General features: G+C 43.6%; 1 long non-coding RNA gene across 2 annotated transcripts in view; it reads left to right on the top strand.

Moving 5' to 3' along the window:
• The first annotated feature begins 4858 nt into the window (after nucleotides 1–4858).
• The window catches only part of LOC124012056, a 52697-nt gene continuing 39776 nt past the window's right edge, over nucleotides 4859–17779 (top strand). For both annotated transcript variants that reach the window (XR_006834647.1, XR_006834648.1), the window contains exons 1-3: nucleotides 4859–5452; nucleotides 5872–6042; nucleotides 7315–7485. This is a non-coding gene — a long non-coding RNA (uncharacterized LOC124012056). The remainder of the gene's footprint in view (nucleotides 5453–5871; nucleotides 6043–7314; nucleotides 7486–17779) is intronic.

Here is a 17779-nt window from a genome sequence, read left to right as displayed (position 1 = left end):
TGGAATGGAAATCATTACATTTCATGGTCATTACAAAAGTATGTCAGAAGACGAAGTCCTACAAATAAACACACTTTGGGCATTTTGTTTTGATGATTGTAACTCATTCCCAGGGCTCTAGGTTCATGCCCACCAGCCGCACACAACATTATTGTTGAAGAGGGAAACACTTAAGAGCCATTGTTTTCTTTGTGCTGGAGTTTTTGATGCCTGGCTGGTGAGGAATGTGTCCAGAAAGTAGCTTTCCCCCCCTTCTGCTACACATCTCTAGTCATTAGGTTTAGAGTTTTCCGTAAACTTTAACTTTAACTTTCACTATAATAGGAAATTAAAAGAGCTTTGTAATGTAAGAGGTTGTGTTGTTTGAATTATTAATGTCTTACATTGAAAAAGTCTCCATTTCATAGAAATGTGATAGAAACAGTCATATTTGTAAAATAACTGTAAATGTATACCGTAATATAAAGTAAAGCATTTTAAAACCTCCAAAATATAACTGAATCACTCGATCAGTCAAATGTGTCATTCTTGCTATAGAAGCGTCCAAAACCGACCTAATGAGTTCCTAGGAAACCTAACTCTTTCCTCCGTGCTGTATTTCAAACGTTAACTCCCAAGAGTCCTTTATTGCATCCAAGGTAGTACATGTACTTGATCTTCATTTGACCACACAACAAAGAGTCAAGTATGTGTTGCTGTGTGTTTGGTCAGACATTCTCCCCGGGCCTCTCCCAGAGTATTGGCTTCCGTGGAGCTTTTGGCGTCAGCGGTGGGATCAGTTATTCCCAGTCTCACCTACAACACGGTGTGTACATTGTTGTCTGGCGGTTATTGGCAGCTCTGCCTTCATCCTCCGACACCGGCGGTCTCCCTGGTGGCCTTTGTCACAGAAGAAAGAGAATGATCAATATCCCAGTTAAACTCGACTTTCAAAGCTGATCGCATACGGCCTCGTTCAGGGGCCCCCTCCGCTTTAACGAATTTTCTTTCATTCCACGCGAGTTTTTAAAACATCAAATAATAAATTGGCCGGGGCACAGTAAAATATTTAGATCTATTGACTGTGGTTGAAAAATGGAGAGGGCAAAAACTCTGGTGGTTTGATGTTGATATAGTCTGAGCACTTTAATCCACTCGAGTGATTCCTTTTATCTGCCTGGGCTTCTCCAACAGAGAGAAAAGGGGCCTCAAGAATATTCTCAAACACGCAGCAACTCTTTTTAAACCCCCCTGCTTTACCTTAGCTGCTGCACATTCTCAAGCCGTCTTCCCGAGGAGAGTGTATTCTTCCGATTTTAATGGCAGTGGCAATGCAGAAGACAGCAGCACAGCAGCAGCGAACACGAGCGAGGTGATGAAAATGACATCACACGGGCAAGGGGGCTACAGAAGTTGGTTGGCCATAGGTATTGACAAAAATATCATTACACTGCCTCTGACATGAAACGTCCCAGAATGGAAAAGAAGACCAGAAAGGAGAAGACACAAGATTGTGAAGAGGTTTGGTGTGAGGTTATCAAAGAGACTCATATCTTTCAATATTGACTGTTTGTTTTTGAAAGAGGATGACACATGGTACAAGCAGAAGATGAAGAGGACTTTTCTCTTTGTGATTACATTGTTGCTCGGCTCAAGGCATGTTTGTTAATAATAAGCCCTTTGAATGGTTCTGCAGTCCAAGACTTACATGTTTGTTTTTAAGGGTAGCTGCGGTATCTCTTCTTTTCCTTTACCAGAAACTCTTTTATCTAGTGTGATATGTTTTGAGTTAGTTTGGGCGTCCCCAGTCAAAGTCACATAGAGGTGAAGTGCCCGGGCCTAACCTGTCCCCTCGCGGAGCCACTCTCCCTATCGTAGTGGTAAATTGTGCTGCGTGTGTGTATACTGCTGCATGGATACTTGTGGCTTGGCCGTGTGTGTGTTTGGCTGGCGTGACAGCCCGGCCTTGACGTTAAACATCTGTTGGGTGATTCATTCGGCTCAGGATGCGGAGTGACACTGAGACACATCTGCCGTCGCTGGCGCCCCCCTCTACTCCCTCCCTCCTCTCCCAACCTGCCCCTCATTAGTCCGGATCGCTTCGCCACGCAAACCACTTTTCTGATGATGCCGTCATTTTCCCTTCTCTCCCTCCGCGGTTAGTTCACCAAAGTGACATCCTGCCCCCCCTCCTACCGCCCCAGATGCATAGCCTTGGGGAGATTTAGAGATGGCAAACACAATGAAACTCAAGTACCTGGCAACCAACGGCTGGTCTCTCCCAGAACTAGGTTTATTTAGTCCTTCCCCCCAACGCCTGGTCTCTCCCAGAACTAGGTTTATTTAGTCCTTCCTTCCCCCCAACGCCTGGTCTCTCCCAGAACTAGGTTTATTTAGTCCCTCCTTCCCCCCAACGCCTGGTCTCTCCCAGAACTAGGTTTATTTAGTCCCTCCTTCCCCCCAACGCCTGGTCTCTCCCAGAACTAGGTTTATTTAGTTCTTCCTTCACCCCAACGCCTGGTCTCTCCCAGAACTAGGTTGATTTAGTCCCTCCTTCCCCCCAACGGCTGGTCTCTCCCAGAACTAGGTTTATTTAGTCCCTCCTTCCCCCCAACGCCTGGTCTCTCCCAGAACTAGGTTTATTTAGTCCCTCCTTCCCCTCCAACGCCTGGTCTCTCCCAGAACTAGGTTTATTTAGTTCTTCCTTCGACCCCAACGCCTGGTCTCTCCCAGAACTAGGTTGATTTAGTCCTTCCTTCCCCCCAACGGCTGGTCTCTCCCAGAACTAGGTTTATTTAGTCCCTCCTTCCCCCCAACGCCTGGTCTCTCCCAGAACTAGGTTGATTTAGTCCCTTCCTTCCCCTCTCCCAACGTCCTTCCTTCCCCCAACCCTGGTCTCTCCCAGAACTAGGTTTATTTAGTCCTTCCTTCCCCCAACGCCTGGTCTCTCCCAGAACTAGGTTTATTTAGTCCTTCCTTCCCCCCAACGCCTGGTCTCTCCCAGAACTAGGTTTATTTAGTCCTTCCTTCCCCCCAACGCCTGGTCTCTCCCAGAACTAGGTTTATTTAGTCCTTCCTTCCCCCCAATGCCTGGTCTCTCCCAGAACTAGGTTTATTTAGTCCTTCCCCTCCAACGCCTGGTCTCTCCCAGAACTAGGTTTATTTAGTCCTTCCCCTCCAACGCCTGGTCTCTCCCAGAACTAGGTTTATTTAGTCCTTCCATCCCCTCCAACGCCTGGTTTTCTCCCAGAACTAGGTTTATTTAGTCCTTCCCCTCCAACGCCTGGTCTCTCCCAGAACTAGGTTTATTTAGTCCTTCCCCCTCCAACGCCTGGTTTTCTCCCAGAACTAGGTTTATTTAGTCCTTCCCCTCCAACGCCTGGTCTCTCCCAGAACTAGGTTTATTTAGGCCTTCCCCTCCAACGCCTGGTCTCTCCCAGAACTAGGTTTATTTAGGCCTTCCCCTCCAACGCCTGGTTTTCTCCCAGAACTAGGTTTATTTAGTCCTTCCCCTCCAACGCCTGGTCTCTCCCAGAACTAGGTTTATTTAGGCCTTCCCCTCCAACGCCTGGTTTTCTCCCAGAACTAGGTTTATTTAGTCCTTCCCCTCCAACGCCTGGTCTCTCCCAGAACTAGGTTTATTTAGGCCTTCCCCTCCAACGCCTGGTCTCTCCCAGAACTAGGTTTATTTAGGCCTTCCCCTCCAACGCCTGGTTTTCTCCCAGAACTAGGTTTATTTAGTCCTTCCCCTCCAACGCCTGGTCTCTCCCAGAACTAGGTTTATTTAGTCCTTCCTTCCCCTCCAACGCCTGGTTTTCTCCCAAAGCTAGGTTTATTTTGTCCTTCCCCTCCAACGCCTGGTCTCTCCCAGAACTAGGTTTATTTAGTCCTTCCCCTCCAACGCCTGGTTTCTCCCAGAACTAGGTTTATTTAGTCCTTCCTTCTCCCCAACACATGCTAAATTGCAGTAATTCAAAATACTTTTTCTGTGAAAAGATGATTTAAGCCCAATTCATACTTCACCACGTTTATGTTTGATCTGAAAGACTGTTTGAAAGATGATGTATTGCTTTAGTTGACACACAAGACAGATTAAACACATTTCTGTAGTAAAACATGTGTCATTCAATAAATATTTAGATTTAAGTGTGGTATGGAGCTTTGAAATGGTGACTTTATTTGTTATCTGTTAGGAAATTCTTTATGTAATACTGCATCCCAGTAAAAGCCTACAGATAGGTACGTAGACTACATCTATTTGGTTTGGAAATAATTTCAACCCCAGTGACAGATGCTCTTGCTCACCACTTTACACGGCCCTGTAATCACTTGTGTGAATACAGCTTGACTGATTAAGGTCTAGAGCATTTGTCCGACTTGTTCTACACCAACCCAGAGTACATATGTCGGATCGTAATTTGATCACCCTGCAATGCAGGACATTTTAAAATGTGTCGTGTATTTGAGGTTTAAAAAGGCTTCTGAAGTTTTTTATTTCCACGTTGAAATTTCAGACTTGATTTTCCCTTACGGAAAATGTATCGACCCCTACAAAAATATCCATGAATTATAATCCACAAAATCATTCAAATTTCCTGTTGCTACAGGTTTCTTTTCCTGCTGTAGCAAACTGGCTCAAATTAAGATCATACATCTGTAATGCGTGGTGTAGTTCTGTGGCCCACATTGTAACAGTACAGAAGAACATCGGCTTGCTATTTGGTGAGATTTGTTAGTTGGATTTGACAATTGGATTTGACAGTTGGAAAGTGCTGGTGAGGACAACACTCAGTATGTGCTGTTGCTGTATTATACGTATCTAAGCATTTTACTGTGTTGGCTACAGCAACGTTTCGGCATAATCGTGTGTATTTCTCAGTTGAAAAGTTGTCATTATTTCCTCTTCGGTCCACTTTTCCTTATTTTGTAAGCTGCCTGTATGTTGTCATTGCATTGATCATACATTCGGCAACATTCGTATTTCTTCTTGGATCCTTGCAGCCATTTTCTGTCAGGATTAAAGGAGAATAAATAGGCCCATGTCAAACCTCTGGCCTCTCTGTACAGCACTGTGTGTCCCCTATCCAGCCACACTAAGGGAACCTGTCCTCAAGTGTTGGAATGTTGAACTCAACTCAGTTTGACCAGTATGGTGTATATCAGCACCACTTCAACCCAGCAGCTACAACATCACTAAACAGTCTGACAACCAATATGAACAAATTGCGATCCAAAAAAACAAGACCTTGATGACTAACAAACTAGCATGAAGTCGATGATGACATACTTGTAAGTTAGATAGGAAAACACTGCAGCTGCTTGTTGAAGGGAATGATGTCACCATGCATGTCTGGTACAGTCAGACCCGGGGAGGACGCTAGATTCTACAAGCCCTTTGATCCTGTCTCCATGGCGCCCCCAGATGTTCTGCTTGTCGGGGCATTGTGATGTGGAAGCCTGTTTATTTACAGAGGTAATGTCCAGTCATTATATGCACAACTCATCCATCAAACATAGAGGAACGATCAGGGAGATGTCTTTCTTTGCACTTGATGATGAGAGTATACCCACATGTATCCCATGGGTGTGTCCACAATGGCACCCTATTCCATATGTAGTGCACTACCTTTGACCTGGGTCCATGCACTATACATGGAATAAGGTACCATTGTCAGAAGCACGTGTTTCATTCAGTGGGGCTTGGGACCCAGGGATCTCAGTTTACCTACAGTGACTACTTAGTATAGTAGTCTCCTGCAATTCAAAGTGTTTTACCAGCTATTTATGATAAGCACAGTTATTGTATCCTAATACATTCTGTACTGTAGGTAGTTATCCCCCCCCCCAAAAGAAAATCATTTTTCTCCTGTTGTTCTGCCTTGTCACCAACAGGTGGCAGTATGATACCTGAATCTGGTCAGTATTGCAGCTCAACTCCATGAGTCCTACAGTCTTAGAAGAAGCAGTCTCTTTGATTTGGTGATTGCCGAGTTTATACCACAGCAAAGTACAACCTCACCATCAGAATACCTAAATGGGTAAAAATGAAGATCAGAATAAAATGTGAGGATATATTTTTATTCACACATGCGCAATCTCTTTGTGTCCAGTCTTTATTTAGTGTAGTAATTTACATTCAGAACATCAATCCATGTTTGAATGTTTATTTGTAGGTCTTGGAAGAAGGCTGGAACGGGTATTATGTTCTGCTAGTTTTATAGCACTATACAAAGCTTCATATTTTAATGTATTCTCAGTAAGGCTTGGGTACTACATATGTAGACAGTATGTCACACTGAGGTGCTGCATTGATGTCCAAAGTTGATTTACTGTACACTTGTATTTTTCTGATATTGGTCAACTGTCTTCAGAAATTAGTATTATTTTTCTGGGACTCCAATTGTCAGTTGTGTGCTGCATTTCAACAACCATTTGAATGTTTGTATTTTTGTTAACGTAATATGAAATCACAGGAGAGAGAGAGAGTATTTGAGACCAGGGATTTTTGTTTGCCAATGTAATTTTCAGGGAAAAAAAATATTGCTCTCTCAATCAATCGCTTCTTTATCATGTTATGTTGAAATATATTATTTCTAAAGATTCTGAACATTATTTAAAAAACAATGCTCTCTCTTTGGTGCCAGAATGTACAACCGTACACTTGAGATTTTGGATCCTTTTAAAATGTTTCTCTTTCAATATTGACAATATCACTCCTCCAACTCGCGGGTGCGAGGGGATGGAAAACCCTTGTAATGCAGATGTGACACTGTTTCCCCTCTAACCATCAGGCTTCTCCAATCCCCATTGAAAGCAATTAAAAGGTAGCTGAATCCTAAGACCCTAATGGGTTAATTTCTGGGGTTGTTGCCACGGCAGCCGATACAATGAATTCTCTTTGTTTGTTTACTTGGCAACAGAAGCTCAAGGTGGACTTTCTATTGACTCTTGTCAAGTCTCAATATAATAAAATTACTAGCTCTAGTAAAAATAAACCGGTCTAGGGGACTGGCCATTGGGCCACTACTATTCAGAATTTCGTAGGATTTATTGTTGCTCGTAGATTGTATTTCCCTCATAATTTTAAGTAAAGAAAAGGCAGTTTTCCCATCTTTGACATTCATCGCTTCCATTCAGAGAATTATTAGATTTATTTTCTGTTGAGAAAATAAAAAATTGAGAAAAAAAATCAATTAGTGCTAAATTTATTCATAGATTTCTGGAGTCTGGGCGATCAATGCGAGTCCACTCAGAGGGGCTCGGTGGGACTCGGTTCTTCCCAGTTAATGTGTTTGAAGGGGAATTACCATTGATGTTGTTTTGCCTTCCTTGCAGGTCAAAGAGCGCGTCGAGCTGTCACGCCCCAGCGCCACCAGGGAGGGGCTCTCCTCGCCCACCTGGCCTAGCTCGCCTAGCTGGCCGTTACTCCACAAGGCACCTGGACAGGAGAGGGACCCGCAGGCAGGAGGGCCAGAGGGGGAAGAGTGAAGGAGTGTCAGCTTGACTGTAAGTCATTATCCACACACACCACCCACCCACGGACACTCAGGGATTCACTGTGCTGGGGCTAATTGTGAATCCCATCATCCATTGCAATACGGCACATTGATTTATCTCACTAAACACACAAAGAAACAAATACACCTGACTCTGAGGTAGCTTACTGGGATTTCAGTGGGGACTAATGTGTTTGTGTACGCTATCATAAATGACATGTATAGTATGTACACAGTACTGAACACTGAATAGGCAACTCGAGTAGCAGTAGGTAACTCCCTGTCTGATTGGTGGGGGAAAAGGAATCGCAATTCATTCAACACAAGCAATTGAGACTTCTCCAGTCCTCCATTATGAGAGGTAGTTATAGGCTTCTTCATCATCCGGTCCACAGTGACTTAATGATATGTTGTGCTTTTTCTGTATGACCCTCTTCCTTTGAGCAGCAACAATACTTTTTCTTCAGGAAAAAGCACATTAACGCACTCGCTATCGATTTCAAGCAGTTCCTGCACACAGGCCACAGTCCAGGTCAATTAGAGATATTTGGACATTTGCAAATAATTTTTTCCCCTTCAGATCCTGAGGCTCTTAAAATGCACTTTTGCCCCTCACAGCACTGGGAAGATTCTCTGTGGAGCCTGACATCTTGATCCGCAACAGAGACTAAATGATAACCGTTTCCTTGTAAATACTCTACCCTGCGGGGGAAGAGTTTAAATAGACCAACTAGTTTTCTCTCTCTCTGTCTCTCTCTCTCATTTATCTACAGTACTTGCTGAACATCCATATTATTGTCTTTACTGTACATTAACAACATACTGTATGCACTTTGACCTCGTCTTCTCCATCAAACATTTTTACTGTAGATGGGTTAGTGATCAAAACCACACAAACACAATGTATAGTGTTACTGTACCTTACAAACATTTTTACTGTAGATGGGGTAGAGATCAAAACCACACAAACACAATGCATAGTGTTGTTACTGTACCTTACAAAATTTTTACTGTAGATGGGGTAGAGATCAAAACCACACAAACACAATGCATAGTGTTGTTACTGTACATTAAACAGTATAAGCATTCAGTAAAATGTGCAGTGGTCTCAATATAATACAACCAATTCATAGCTGAATGGTGAATTAGTCGCAGTACTAGTAGTTTAGGGTGTTTCTACATTTAAAGGAAATATAATTCCATCATTATTCTTAACTGTCACCCTTTGTGTTTTTTTCTTTCTTTAAAGATAATATTCTTTAAAGGCTCCTCTATTTCAGTGGGAGAGAACAAGCTCCTCTCTGTTTCAGACTGTTTGGTCTCTCAGCATCTGTGATCACTCTCATTAGTCTCTCACAGAGCAACTCACTTCACTACACAGACAAGCGCGCACGAACGCAATGCCACACACACACACACACACACACACACACACACACACACACACACACACACACACACACACACACACACACACACACACACACACACACACACACACACACACACACACACACACACACACACACACACACACACACACACACACACACACACACACACACACACACAGACACAGACACAGATCAACTCTCTTCAGTCCATTTATTTTAATTTCAAACATATCATTGACTGCTGTCTGAGTGCACAGCAGCCTCAACCAAGATCTAAGAGAAAGTGTTTATTTTAAAGTAACTAATGCCCTCACTCTTATACAACAGAAATATACATGGGGAGAATCGATTAGCTGCAAAGCCAATATTAGTCATATATATATATATATATATATTTTTTTAATGTTGAAAAAACCCCAATTTGTAAATAATTCCCTTTACTAACAAGGAAGTATGCAACCTCTGTACTGCTGAAAATATACATCTATATCTGTTTATTGATTTAATTTAACAGAACATGTGAAGAGTGACCCTAGCATTATCATTCTGAGTCCCCATGCTTCCTGAAACCTTCATGTTTATAGTAGATGACAACGTCCTCCCACTGACGTGTCCACAGTGAACTACTGCTACAAACACAAACACAAGATTGACATAAACACCATTTGATTGAGGTACAAATGTTTTGACGACATATTCAGCATTTGATCATCCCGAAGGGGATAATGTGTCCGTGAAGAAAAATATATAAATGCCTAAATACAAAAGAAATGGCCAATCTACAACGAATCAAAATGTTACATGGTACTCTGTTCATAAAATAGTATATATTACTTACTATAAACATCTTTACAGTTCAATGGCTGATATGATACACTATATTTTAATGTTCTGGGGAGATATTGGACCCATGTCACATCCTTATCAAACAGGTGTTTTGTCCCCTTCAATGCAGAGTTATTATTTCCGTATGAGTGCCTGTGATCTATTACTTGTAAATGTATAGATCTTTCCTCTCTGCAAGCCTCCCCTCTCTCGGAGCATGCTGCTAGAAGATCAATTGTGTTTGTACTGTATGTATGTGTATGAAAGAGTCCCCACAGTCAGTTCCGCCACTTATACGGTAATGTACTGACATGGAGATTCCACGGGGAATGCACACACAGAATAGTGAGCTTACATCGGCACCAGCGTGCTTGTAGTGTGTTGTTGGTAGTGTAGAGGGTTGGAGCAGCAGAGCGATGCGCTGGCGTGTGTACAGGGCCTCCAGAAAGTATTCATACCCTTGACTTATTCCATATTTTGTTGTCACTGCCTCAATTCAAAAATGATTTTTTTTTAAATCTCACCCATCTACACAATACATCATAATGACAAAGGGAAAAACATGTTTTTTTAAATGGTTGCTAATTTATTGAAAATGAAATACGGAACTATCTCATTGACTTAAGTTTTCACATATTCACATATTCACGTATTCACGTATTCACGTATTCACGTATTCACGTATTCACATATTCACGTATTCACATATTCACATATTCACATATTCACATATTCACATATTCACATATTCACATATTCACCTATTCACATACTCACATACTCACATACTCACATACTCACATACTCACATACTCACATACTCACATATTCACATATTCACATATTCACATATTCACATACTCACATATTCACATATTCACATACTTGAGTCAATAGTTTGTAGAAGCACCTTTGGCAGAGATTACAGCTGTGAGTTTTCTGGGTAAGTCTCTAAGAGCTTTCCACACCTGGGTTGTGCAACATTTCCCCAATATTCTTTAGAAAGTTCTGTTCTGGTTGTTGGTCATTGCTAGACAACTGTTTTCAAGTAGATTTAAGTCGAAACTGTAACTCTGCCACACAGGAACATTCACTGTCCTCGCTGTAAGCTACTCCGGTGTTGATTTGGCCTGGAGTTTTAGGTTATTGTCTTGCTGAAAGGTGAATTTGTCTCTCAGAGTCTGGTGGATAGCAGACGGAACCAGGCTTTCCTCTAGGATTTTGCCTGTGTTTAGCTCCATCCGTTTCTTTTTCTTTAACCTTAAAAACCTCCCCAGTCATTAACGATTACAAGCATACCATAACATGATGCAGCCACCACTGTGCTTGGACATATGGAGAGTGGTACTCAGTAATGTGTTGTATTGGATTTGCCCTATCATAACTTTTTGTCTTGAATACAAATTGCTTTCCCACCTTTTTTGCAGTTTTACTTTAGTGCCTTGTTGCAAACAGGATGCATGTTTTTGAATATTTTAATTCTGTACTGGCTTCCTTCTTTTCACTCTGTCATTTAGGTTCGTATTGTGGAGTAACTACAACATTGTTGATCCATCCTCAGGTTTCTCCTATCACAGCCATTAAACTGTTTTAAAGTCACCATTGGCCTCATGGTGAAATCCCTGAGCCATTTCTTTCCTCTCCGGCAACTGAAGGATGCCTGTATTTATTTGAGTTTTAATTGAACCTTTATTTAACCAGGCAAGTCAGTTAAGAACAAATTCGTATTTACAATGACGGCCTAGGAACAGTGGGTTAACTGCCTTGTTCAGGGGCAGAACGACAGATTTGTACCTTGTCAGCTCGGGGATTCCATCTAGCTAACTTTGGGTAATTGGATGTATTGATACAGCATCCAAAGTGTCATTAATAACCTTACCATGCTCAAAGGGATATTCAATGTCAGTTTTTATTTTATTTTTACCCAACTACCAATAGGTGCCCTTCTTTGTGAGGCTTTGGAAAACCTCTCTGGTCTTTGTGGTTGAATATGTGTTTGAAATTCACTGCTCGACTGAGGGACCTTACAGATAATTCTATGTGTGGTGTACAGAGATGAGGTAGTCATTTCAAAATCCATGCAACTTAATGAGCCCATGCGACTTGTTAAGCACATTTTTACTCCTGAACTTATTTAGGCTTGTCGTAACAAAGGGGTTGAATACTTACTGACTCAAGACATTTCAGTAGTTCATTTTGGATTCAATTTCTTTCTTCCTTTTTTTATTCCACCTTTTTTGTCCATTTTGGGGTATTGTGTGTAGGCCAGTGACACATTTACATTTAATACTTATTCAATTCAGGCTGTAACATTTTTTGGGGGGAAAAGTCATGGGGCGGGAATAGTTTCTGAAGGCAGTGAATACACACACACACACACACACACACACACACACACACACACACACACACACACACACACACACACACACACACACACACACACACACACACACACACACACACACACACACACACACACACACACACACACACACACACACACACACACACACACACACACACACACACACACACCTTACAACGGCCCTCGCAGTGTCTAAACCCACCACTGTACTGTATGCATGTTGAGGTCACGACCTTCCTGTACGTATTGGCCTTGCTGATGAATCAATCACTGAGCTCCTGTTCTGTTTCACTGAGCTACAGGGGGATACAGGCTCAATGAGAACTTTCATCACAGCAAAATACTGCTAGCTGTTTTATTAATCCTTCAGACTGACCCAGCTACCTGTCCACAGCAAAAGGGAATTATTCCCATGCATTTCAATATTATATCGACCTTATAACTACCCAAGTTTAAGTCCTAAATCCATACTGGCTCTCTTACTGAGAAGCTATAGGGCTCCCTCCTCCCCCCCGGCTGTCTCTTCCCTTTTACTGCTGAGGTGGGAGGCAGGTCACACGCCAGGCTGTGGGGGTTTGATGTATTTAACCCAGCCAAAGTCAGGAAGTGAGAAGATGTGTACGCCGGTCTGTGTGTGTGTGCGTACATTTCCTTGTTTTTGTGTGTGTTGGTTGCTCCCACCCAGCGACAGAGGCTCTCCCAGAAGGTGATGGTGACCTCTGAGTCAGTGGTTTATCATGTCCCGTTGATTCACCGGGAGCGGCGGGGCCGACTCCATCTGCCGTCAGTTCAAGCGCTCCGTTATGTCAGTTGGGTTGTGTTAAGTGTGAGGCAGAGAGCGTTTCGCCGCGGTGCTGACGGCGTCCTGAGCGCTAGGCAGGCAGGGTCGGAGACAGCAATCACAGTGACAAGCCCTCAAAACAGGCAGGCCATGAATATGCAAGATAGCTTCCTCCATACTACATCGGAACAAAGGAAAACCGGTTGATGTTGCTGAAAGTTAAAATAAGCAATTTTGCCATCTTAGGTTGGTGGTGTTGACAATTTTAGCATATTTCATTATGACTCTCAGGTCATTTCATTTTTATTTCAACAGTTTTAGAATGATCCAGTAGAAAAGGAAAAGTTCCGTGTCGGTTGCATCACTAGATAGTAAATCAGTACAGCTTTGTAACAAAATAATGACGTGAAAATTAAAGTAAGAATGTTTTTTGTAACGCATCTAATTGGACTGACTCCTTTTCATCTCGGTAGTATGTATGATATAATATTTAAACATTTCTAAATTATATCATCTTCTTTTTTTACATTGTGTCAATATTTCGATTGAGCCCGATGGGGACTTGGTTTCAGACTTGGTCTGTTGCAACTGCCCCCCCCTATAATGCAAATTAACAAACACATGTCTTTTGATATTGAAATGAGCCCAAACACTTTCGTACACAGTACAAAGCTTAATGCACTTTGAATCTAATTCAAGTACTGAGAGGTCTTTTACCGTTTAGAAATGGATTGGGATGTGTTGTGTTGTGTTGTGACTTAAGTCAACACTTGTCTTTTGTGTGTTTTTTGTTCATTTGAGAAAAGCTTAAGTTACAATGACAAAGCTGTGCCCCCCCCCCCCTGAATGAACCTTCATTCTGTCTTTGCCATTGAACACCCCTGTAGATACAGTAGATCTAGGCCTGTGTCGAACTTCTGAATTGTTTGTAGGTTCCTCAGTGTGTGTGATGATGAGGTCAGTCTGAGAGGACCTGGGTGGACTGACAGGCACGGGACCATGCAAAGCAAACATAGAGATGGCTCTCTAACTGGGTGGGTGTGTGTGTGGTGTGTGGGTAAAGCTTTGTGTGCTCTCTGTAGTCTAGAGTGATGCATAGACCTATATGCAGTCAGTCAGTCAGTCAGTCCGTAACAGCCTGTTTTTCCCAGACAAAGACACCATGTTGGTGGTCCTCAGAGATCAGCCAACACTCTCACCCACTAAAGGAAGTGATGACAGGACAGCAGTAGTAAACCCCAGTGAAACTCCCACATCAAGAGACAGCGACGCTCCCAACCCAACCTGATGACCCGGCCGTTCTTATTCTCCTAGAGCAACAACATCCAGTAACTGAAACACTCATGAGATGTAGAGATGAGGACCAGGGAGACACTGTTACAGCACTATACTCAATATGACGTTTGAAATGTCTCTATTCTTTTGACTGTAATGTTGACTGTTCATTTCTCATTGTTTATTTCACTTTTGTTAATTATCTGTTTAACTTGAGAGCGAGATTGGCCTTCTACCCAGAAGTGTCTAATTCCTGTGTTATTCTATTGCCTTGTGCTTCAGTACAACCTCTCAGATAGCAAAGCATGACCATTAGTAATGAGGTGATGGCTAGTATTATTTCCATATGTGGCTGGCCGGCCTCACACTGCTGTTGCTGCCTTGTGTTTTACCCAGTGGAAATTAGATCCGTTTCTCTCTGGCTGCGTTTACACAGGCAGCCCAATTCTGATCTTTTTTTCCCACTAATTGGTCTTTTGACCAATCACATCAGATATTTTCACATCAGATCTTTTCTGATTAGTGAAAGGAAAAAAAAGATCAGAATTGGTGCTGCCTGTCGAAATGCAGCCTCTGTGTGTACATAGACTGATTTGGGATCAGATTGGCTTAGATTCCCTTTTCTCCTGTCCGCCGTCACCCTGTACTGTACAAGAGGAAAAGGGTTGTGGCGCTATTAACTGTACAGGTTTCCTGTTTGGTGGAAGGGGTCTCGCATACCAGAGCGCGAGCACACACACACACACAAATTCACACAGACAGGCACGCATGCACACACACTCTCTCTGTCTTTCTCTGAAACACTTTGAATGCCGTACACATCTCTCTCTTTCTCTCTGCCTCTGTCTTTATGGGAATGCCACTCTGACTGGCCCGTTATGCAACGAGAGTTGCTGCTGGACTTCTCTGAGCTGCCTAAAAGCTTTTAGCTTTAACACAGTGCCCGGGACACACAGAGGCCCGTTTCTCCCTCCTCTCTCTTCCCCAGGGGAGGAGTGTATTGTCTTGTGAGGACCTGATTGCCTTGAATCAGCCATCAATTATTCAAACGATGGCAGATAGCCTCCACCTATAGCGACGCACGGCAAAGGGGCTTTCAGGAGGAAGGGAAGTGGAGAGAGTGAGACCAACTCGGCCTAGACCTCAGTAATCAATATAGGCGGTGGCAACTTGCTCTCTGGCCCACTCTCTCTCTCTCGGTCCCATGTTCTCCCTCGCTATTCCTTCGCACTCTCACACTCTCTCTCCCTCCCTCTCTCTCTCTTTGCGTGGGACTGTGACAGCCATGTGAGCCTTGTGGAGAGGCATACTGCCGTGTCTGTGTAGGCCACGGTGGAGGCCACGGTGTAGGCCCGGCCGAGGTTTGGAAACATGCCCGTACGCGTCCCAGCTCCGCTTATTCAAAATTGAAACCCGCCCTCTCTGTTTGTCTCTCTCTTTCTCCAGCGGGCCCCATCGGTCGTCTGAGCCGAGCTGATGAGCTGTAAGTGAGCTTGATGAATGTCCCCGTTCACCCGTGACACCTGGTTCCCCCAAAACACTGGGGCTGAAGGAACCTCAGGGATACAGGGGGGGAAGAAAAAGGACTGGCTCTTTCTTGGACGGGTCTGACAGTTTTAGGGACCACCCAGGATTTGTGTGCAAGAGGTTTTCTCTACTTCTTGTAATTTCTTTCTGAACATGGTCTCCATGAAGAGGCCTCTGGCACACCTTTTCCTCCTGTACTTTAGTCACTGTCACTGACTCACAAAGACCTGAACACTGTCTGATGTCACCACCCACACAGGCTGACCTTCCAGGCTCCCAGACCTGGAAACCTTCCCTCTTCTCTCCCAGTCTGTTTGCTAATAGAATATCGGCTTACCCATGGAGCCGGCGCTGGCCGTTCCACTCCCCCAAAAAGACAACAGCCCAGGTTTAAAGAGCCGTTTATCCTAATGAAGTGTAAATCACACCTGCTCCAGCTGAAGAGGGGACGTTTTTTTTCTCTTCTCACCCTCGTTTTCGACGTGTGAACATTCCACCAGGTTTCCTCTCTGCCTTTCCTGTCTGTAGCGGAGACCAAGACAAACTCAACCCCCCCTCCCCTCTGGGTGGGGTGGGGGGGTTGTTCGTTGGAAGAGTTGGATACCAATGGCTGCCGTCCAAGGTTGGCTAATAGTATCTGACACACTGTGCAATTTTGAGGCTTATCTCAACATTGTTTTTACAGCTGTAATTAAGCCACCTAATCAGAAGCACATTGGTCAGGACAGTCTGGGGCTGTGAGGGAGCACACACACACACACACACACACACACAGTGAGCTCTGTTCAGCCCCGCGGCGCAGCAGCAGCCCTGGGATGGTGGCCAGCTGGGAACTGTGGGTGGGAGAGCATCCTGACACACACACACATACACAGTATCTGAACTAGGGCCACACTAAAACAGCACAGATGCTGAGAAGAAGCAGGTCTTGTGTGTTTGTGTTCTTGTGGTAACACTGAGTGTTTATGCAGTTATGTATGAGATATTGTGTGCCTTTGCTGTATTAGTGTGCATTGCATGTGTGTGTTTATAAAGTGAGCAATCGTGCATTGGGCTTATGTGTGCACAAGTGCATTTCCATGTGTGTCCGCACATATCCTTCTGCATGTACACTGTGTGTGTGTGTGTGTGTGCGGTTGCTTTGGTGCCCTTAGAGGTGGGGCCCCACCCTTGTCAGGGCCCGGTGCCGTGTCCCCCACTCAAATGGCAGCTGCAGCATAGCCCCAGCACAGCGAGACGGAGGAGGACCAGGGCCAATGTCAACAGATGAGCTGGTCTGGACCGGCTGTCTTGCTGTGTGTTCTGATTGTAAATTGCGCTGGTGATGATTAGAGAACTCCAACACAGGATGTAGACTCTTAAAACTGTCCAGAGAAAATAATTTTCAACTATGTTCAGGAAAACCCCTCCTCTCCAATCCCGGCCCTCTTTAATTTAAACATCATGGGTTGTGTGAAGAGGTGGAAGAAGTTGGTGTGTAAATGATTTGAAGGCCTCCTGAGTAAGGGGCCAGACAATGGGGTCTGTTTAGTTGTTTCATCGTATCTCCTCCTACTTTCTCACACACTCACAGGCACTTACATGGACAGGTCAAGTACTGTCTGTCACCGGCACTAAGAAGGGGAAATAGTTTGGTGTTTGCTTGTTTGAACTGTACAGTATGTGTGTACAGTATGTTTGTTTGGAAGAGCTTTTGTTAGTTGGTATTAGCTTTCACATGTTTGGGGGGGTGTGTGTGTGTGTGCGCGCGCATGTCCAGTGTGTTTGTGTGTGCACGTACAGTGGGGAGAACAAGTATTTGATACACTGCTGATTTTGCAGGATTTCCTACTTACAAAATGTCAAGGTCTGTAATTTGTATCATAGGTACACTTCAACTGTGAGTGACAGAATCTAAAACAAAAATCCAGAAAATCACATTGTATGATTTTTAAGTAATTAATTAGCATTTTATTGCATGTCATAAGTATTTGATACATCAGAAAAGCAGAACTTACTATTTTGTACAGAAACCTTTGTTTGCAATTACAGAGATCATACGTTTCCTGTAGTTCTTGACCAGGTTTGCAAACACTGCAGCTGGGAAATTGGCCAACTCCTCCATACAGACCTTCTCTAGATACTTCAGGTTTCG

The sequence above is a fragment of the Oncorhynchus gorbuscha genome, linkage group LG24 (assembly GCF_021184085.1).
Source record: "Oncorhynchus gorbuscha isolate QuinsamMale2020 ecotype Even-year linkage group LG24, OgorEven_v1.0, whole genome shotgun sequence".
NCBI classification, from domain to species: Eukaryota; Metazoa; Chordata; class Actinopteri; order Salmoniformes; family Salmonidae; genus Oncorhynchus; species Oncorhynchus gorbuscha.
The sequence above is the reverse complement of the archived record's forward strand: the minus strand, read 5'-3'. Positions and strand labels throughout refer to the sequence as shown.